Source organism: Pan paniscus, chromosome 1 (assembly GCF_029289425.2).
Source record: "Pan paniscus chromosome 1, NHGRI_mPanPan1-v2.0_pri, whole genome shotgun sequence".
NCBI classification, from domain to species: Eukaryota; Metazoa; Chordata; class Mammalia; order Primates; family Hominidae; genus Pan; species Pan paniscus.
In genome coordinates, this window is record NC_073249.2 from 137,385,317 (window position 1) to 137,391,316 (window position 6,000).

General features: G+C 49.1%; 1 protein-coding gene and 1 long non-coding RNA gene across 2 annotated transcripts in view; one reads left to right on the top strand and one right to left on the bottom strand.

Moving 5' to 3' along the window:
- The window catches only part of LRRC8C (leucine rich repeat containing 8 VRAC subunit C), an 87,338-nt gene extending 86,324 nt beyond the window's left edge, over window positions 1–1,014 (bottom strand). The window contains exon 1 of the mRNA XM_008960481.4: window positions 779–1,014. The gene's annotated coding sequence lies outside the window, so the exon portion shown is untranslated. The remainder of the gene's footprint in view (window positions 1–778) is intronic.
- A 292-nt stretch (window positions 1,015–1,306) lies between these two features.
- LOC134729606 (uncharacterized) lies at window positions 1,307–4,733 on the top strand. The gene is made up of 2 exons (XR_010110842.1): window positions 1,307–1,444; window positions 1,892–4,733. It is a non-coding gene; the product is annotated as an uncharacterized LOC134729606 (long non-coding RNA).
- The last annotated feature ends 1,267 nt before the right edge of the window (window positions 4,734–6,000 follow it).

Genomic DNA, 6,000 nt, shown 5'->3' on the forward strand with positions numbered 1-6,000 from the left:
CCGGGCAGGCGTGGGGGTTGGGGAGGGAAGAACCGGCTGAGGGAGAAAAGAAAGGCATTCGTGTCCACAGAACACATCTAAGGCTCCTGAGTTGCTAACTCCATCCCTAATCATCTCATTGGTGGGAACCAGCTGGAAAGGGAAAGATCAGCGAGCCGAGGCGTGGGATGAAGGCAGCGGTTTTGGCCTCAACCGCTGGCCTAAACACCTGGCTTCTGGGGCCCGCCCGATCAAGCTGAACCCCTTCCCTCCTGTCCTGCAGGTGAGCACACGGTGCTCTCACGTTTCTTCGAGAAACCTTCCAATTCCTTTCCCTGCCCAAAAGTGCTAACTTCAAGGGTTCGGAGGTGGCAGGGGGGTGATAGACCGGAAAGCACTGGCCCCGGGGTCTCAGAGATTTTCGAGGTAGGAAAGAACAACGATCGCCCCGGCCACGGACGCATTTTCCCTCGCGGACCGCCCCCCCACCCCCGCGCCCAGTCCGCAGAACCTGCCGCTGCGGCGCGGCGTTGGGCGCCAGGCTGAGATCCTCGCGCGGCCGCTCGGGCTAGCGCGGATTGGGTGGGGTAGGGGTTGGCGGGCTCCTGAGCCGCAGTAGCGGAAGGTTCCCAGCACCACACGCCGGGCGGGCAACCACATTCTGCCCGTCTGAGAGCCGGGGGGAGGCAGGGACGCGAGTGAGGCGGGGCGAGTCCCGGTCCGGCGCGCACAGCGGACCGAGCGGGTGGCCCTCTGCGGGCTGCCCCTCTCCATCCCTCCGCGGATCCCCCGCCCTTACCTCTGGGCGCGAGAGTGTCGACTGGAGAAGGTGCTAGGGAGCGGCGAGCTGCCTGGGGGTCGGGCTCAGCGGCTGCCAGGGACGGCGGCGTCGCCCGCGGGGTCGCTGCTCATGGCTTGTCGCGCCCGAGCACTGCGGCCGCGGCCACGGCGGCGCCTTCCTCCTAGTTCTCTTCGCGGGCTTCCAGCCGGGACGCAGCTAACGCCCCAGCCCCGCAAGCCCTCCTCCCCTCCGCCTCCCCGGCCGCGGACGGAGCCGCCTCCAGCGCCGCCCCGCACGCAGCCCGGCTAGCGGCAGCCAGCGCCGCCCAGCGCCCGGCCCCGGGGTCGCCACCGCCCGCCGAGTCGACTCCGCGGTGCCAGCCCCGCTGTGACGCAGGCCGCGCCGCCCGGGAACTTCCTCCCCTGCAGAGACCACCTCGCTCCCGGGACTCGCCAGCGAGGGATGCCGCCGGCCGCCGGGGGCCTTCTCCAGGACCAGGAGAGAAATCCTCTCTCCGCTTCACGACGCGGCCACTCCCACCCCTGAGACGCCCACCTGGCGGACTCTGAGGGAGGATTCGGCTGCGTCTAATACCACCTCCACCCCTCATCCCTCACAATGCGCGGAAAACCACAGGCGGCTGTGCGCGCAGCGTCGGCTCAGCCACCGCAGCTCCTCCCCTGGGTAAGTTAGAGGGGAGCAGCCACCACTAAAAATAGCCCTTCTGGGAACTCCTCCGAAGGCCGGGGTCAGGATGAAGATAACCCCTCCACAGGAGAAGCGAAGGCCTCCTAAGAGAAGGGTGGGGAGGGGACGGTGGGATACAATGAGGAAGATGGAGAAGGAGAAAAGCAAAACCCAATATCCTTGGATCATGAAGCCCTTGAGCCCCTTGACAACCAAGTCTCCTTTCAGGCCGGAATCCCCAACTGCACCGCCCCTGCAAGACGGGCTAAGGGGCAGATTCCAGGGAGACTCAGTTGGAATGCCCCGCCTACAGCTCCCGCATAAAGGAGTTGACGGTGCACAGCAAAACCACCTGTTGTTTAACGAGTATGGAGGGAGGGGTTCTCTCTCATTGATTGATCTGAACAGTGCTTTTCTTCTCCCCATTTTCCCACCCAATTTCAGGATGAAAAAGCACTCTGACGTCTTGAAAGCTGGCAGCTCTCTGTTTAGAAAATCTCTGCCCAGTGAAAAAATGTACCAACAAGATTACTAAGTAACACAGTCTTCTGGGAATGCCTTATCAATGCCAGCTATTTGAAGAGCACCCAAAGTCAAACTAGTGCTCCGCGCTGGCAGTCTGGAAAAGGCAGATGTATGTGAGTAGAGAAACTGATAGACAACTAGTTGCTGGCCAGTTGGCCTGTTTTCATGCTACAAGCCTTCAGAAAGCAGTCGCCTCCTTTTACCACGTTTCTATTTCTAAACCAAAATGAAAAGGACGTTTGTTCAAAAGATATTCTCTTGGGCTTTACATTGCTTTCCCCCTGCTCACTCAGCAAAATCCTACACTTTTTTTCCAATTCCAGTGCTGCTTGTTGGGTGTCCTTCCCAGAAGACAACCTTAAATTCTCTTAGGCCTTAGGAGCTGAATCTAACACCAGTCTTAATTAACCTACAACAAGACAAAAATTTAGGTCGGGGCTTACCTCCTAGTCAGCAGATGGGAAAAATTCCTAGAGAGTCTCTGGGAAAAAGGCAAAGGCTAACTTTAGCAGTTTGCTAGAAAAAAAAAATTCAAGTACCTTGTAAGTCACCAGGGTAGATGCAGCAATACTCTCTAAGGTAGCTTTACCTCTTCAATTCTCTTACCTTACCTGAATTTAAACACAGTGAGGCAAGTACCAAGGTCACAACCGTCCTGTGGAGGGCCTTATTCTGCAAGGGCTCTCTGATATACTTCTATCTTTGTACCGTTGGCACCTGACCACAAGCTTAGGCATCCCTGAAATGCTCCCTTGCTACCCAGTGTCAAGGAATCATTGAACCTTAGACTTTGTACTCAGGTGAACCAGGATTAAATCCCTATTCTTCCAGTTTAAACTTAGGAAATTTACTGTTCTTTTTATCTGCCCCCTCCCCCCCACCCACATCCCCTTATCATCCCTATAGGTATAGTACTACAGGGTGCTGTGAGAATTAGCTAATGTGCTCAAAGCACCAAGAACAGTGCCAATCACTTTGTAAGTAGTCAGTAAATGAGAGCTACTATTGTACTTAACTACTCTTCACTGAAAGCAAAAGAACCAGGAATAGCAAAAAGGTTTGGAAACCTGGGATCTGAATCCCCTGCAAGTTGAGTCCACCCCAAGTTGCTTTATTGCAATACTTTTGGCTACTGTTGTGTCTGCCTTCTAATTGGATCAACTGGGTAGTTCTTCACGTGTAGGCAGGTGATTCACATGCACATTAATGCTTGAAAGCCACTAGTCTAAAAACTATGCTACACTGGTTAGTTCACCTTTTCTTATTTTGCAGCATGTAAACCTTAAATCTAGTGATCTCACCTCAGTCCACCTAATTCACATTAACATCCACACTTAGCAAGCTCTCTGTAAAGGACTGGTAGAATTAGCAATCAGTCAACTTGAGTGAGGGTCTTAAAGAAGTACAAGGCTTATTCTCTGACTTCAGGGTGTTCATAGTTCATGGGAATCATGCATACACACAAACCAGAATAAACCATTTTGAAGCAAATGTGCTTGAAGTTCAGCACATCTCCAGGAAGGAGAGGGTACTGTGAGCTAGAAGAACCGGGTGCACAGACTCTGTCTTGACCTTTCACTTTATACCCAATTCTTTAGGCTAAATTTTGACATTCTAATTGGACTTCCAGAGTTAGTAGTTCCCACACTAAAGACTATGTAATTATAAGTTAACCATGTACAGGTTGGTGATAGAAGCAGAAGTAGATATTTCTGGGCTGTGCAGGGCTGTGGTAAGGGATTTGGAATGAAATAGGTCTGGGCTTAAATCTTGTGTCTCTAGCTATGAACTTCAGTTTCCTCATCCGTCTATTGGAATATAACTACCTTTTAGGGTTGTGGTGAGACTTAGAATATCTGTAACCCCTCTAGTGGGTTGTATGGTAACAGCAATTATGTTACATTGTTGTTTTGTTGTTAGCTGTAAGAAAACTCAGGCTGGGCTGAGTTGTTCCTTGAAGGCGTAATTAATTAATTTTTTCTGAGACAGAGTCTCATTCTGTGTGATCTCGCTGACTGCAACCTCCGCCTTCCAGGTTCAAGCAATTCTCCTTGCCTTATCCTCCTGACTAGCTGGGATTACAGGTGCCCGCCACCACGCCCAGCTAATTTTTGTATTTATTTATTTTTTTTAGTAGAGATGGGTTTTCACCATGTTGGTCAGGCTGGTCTCAAACTCCTGACCCCAGGTGATCCACCCGCCTTGGCCTCCCAAAGTGCTGGGATTATAGGCATGAGCCACCACGCCTGGCCTGAAGGCATAATTTAAAAGTCACCTTCTCTATGAAGCCTCCACAGGTTCTAGGCAAGTATAACTCTTCCTTCCTTGTGTGACCACAGCACTTACCATGGCATGCTCTCATTTGTCTCTTTACATGCCTCTTCACTACAGAGTCTGGGAGCCTCTCCAGGGCAGGGCTGTATCTTGATTCACTTTTATGTCCATTATCAATACCCTGCACAGGACCTGATATTAAATATTGAAATAATGAGTTTTTAAGTGTTTCAGTTTCTTGTATTGGTTATGACTTTCAGTATAACTCTTATTATACTATAGGCTCTAAAACCTGAACCCTTTAGCTCATAAATAATTCATACTAAATTTATGTATTATGTATATGTATCTGCTTAAACCTTGATGATGTCAATGCTGGGATTGTTCTTTCAGACCAACCTGCTATTCTTGTTTTGTTTTGCATTTGATTTCAGTTGATCCTACCTGGTAAGAGTGCAAGTAAAATCTACATTCTAAACCAAAACCACCAGCCCGATTTTACGCTGCATTCTCTATCCACCCTGTGCACATCTGCTCCCCATACCATTTCTGAACTTTGTGGGAAGAGGCTGAGCTAAAAGAAAACGTTGTTGTTTTAAGTTTCAGTTGTTTAGGCTGTTTCAACCATTAGCACTTTCTGAATTAATACCTGCAAGATAAATGCTACCTTTAGCAACAGTTTTGAAATCCTTGACTCTGTGCCATTAAAAATGCTAGACAGGGAAAAATAAAACCTTCCCTAGAAAATTCTTTTGCCCAGAAAGTTGCCTGAGAGGTAATGTCAAATGTGGACTTGATCCCAAAATAGCAGTTGAATTTGTACCAGAGGAGATGGTGGTCTATTGGGGCTAAAAATGACACCCCAAAATGAAGGAATAAAAAGCAGCCTCAGAAGCAAAGTCTCTGTCTAGCTTTCTCCTGCCCTCCTGTCTCTCACTCTCTTATTCTCCCTTGAAGCAAGCCATAGAAACTGGAATCCTTCTTCCCCGAGGTGGGTCATATAAACCAGAACCTTTTCCCCAAAACCAGCCTTAGAGCCTAAAAATTTTACTCTAATCTTCTCCCTCCCTTCCCTTTCTCTTTCTTGCTAACTGCTGGCCATAAAGAAATTAAGACCCTCATTCCAGGGGGGTCCTACCCCATACCTGGGAGGAAGGAATGTCATACCGAAAGGCCAAGAAGAAATCTGAACAGACAGGCCTTGCTGGATTTCCCCATTCAGCCTATTAGCACTGGATCATACCCCTTTTGTCCAATCATATTTCTACACAGCTCTCCATACTTCATTGAACCCAAGCATAAAAATGGGCCAAGAGCAGGTGGCTCATACCTATAACCCCAGCATTCTGGGAGGCCGAGGTGCAACATCACTTGGGCCCAGAAGTTACAGGTTACAGTGAGCTATGATCAGGACATTGCACTCCAGCCTGAGCTACAGAGTGAGACCCTAAATCAAAAATAAAAATAATAATAAAGGAATAGTTGCCCCTATATCTTGGGGTCTTCATTCTGAAGGCTCCTGTGTCACATAAAACTATGATCAAATAAATTTGTTATGCTTTTCTCTTGTTAATTTGCCTTTGTTAGAGAGGTGTCAACTGTTACTCTTATGATAGGAAGGAAAGGAATCACCCCTTTTTGCTCCCTACAGTACCAAGGACCTAAAAATAGGATTCTATAAAACTTTGAATCAGATTCTTCTAAAACAAACCTTATTTATTTTACCACCCCAAGACAGAATTGTTTGATCCCAC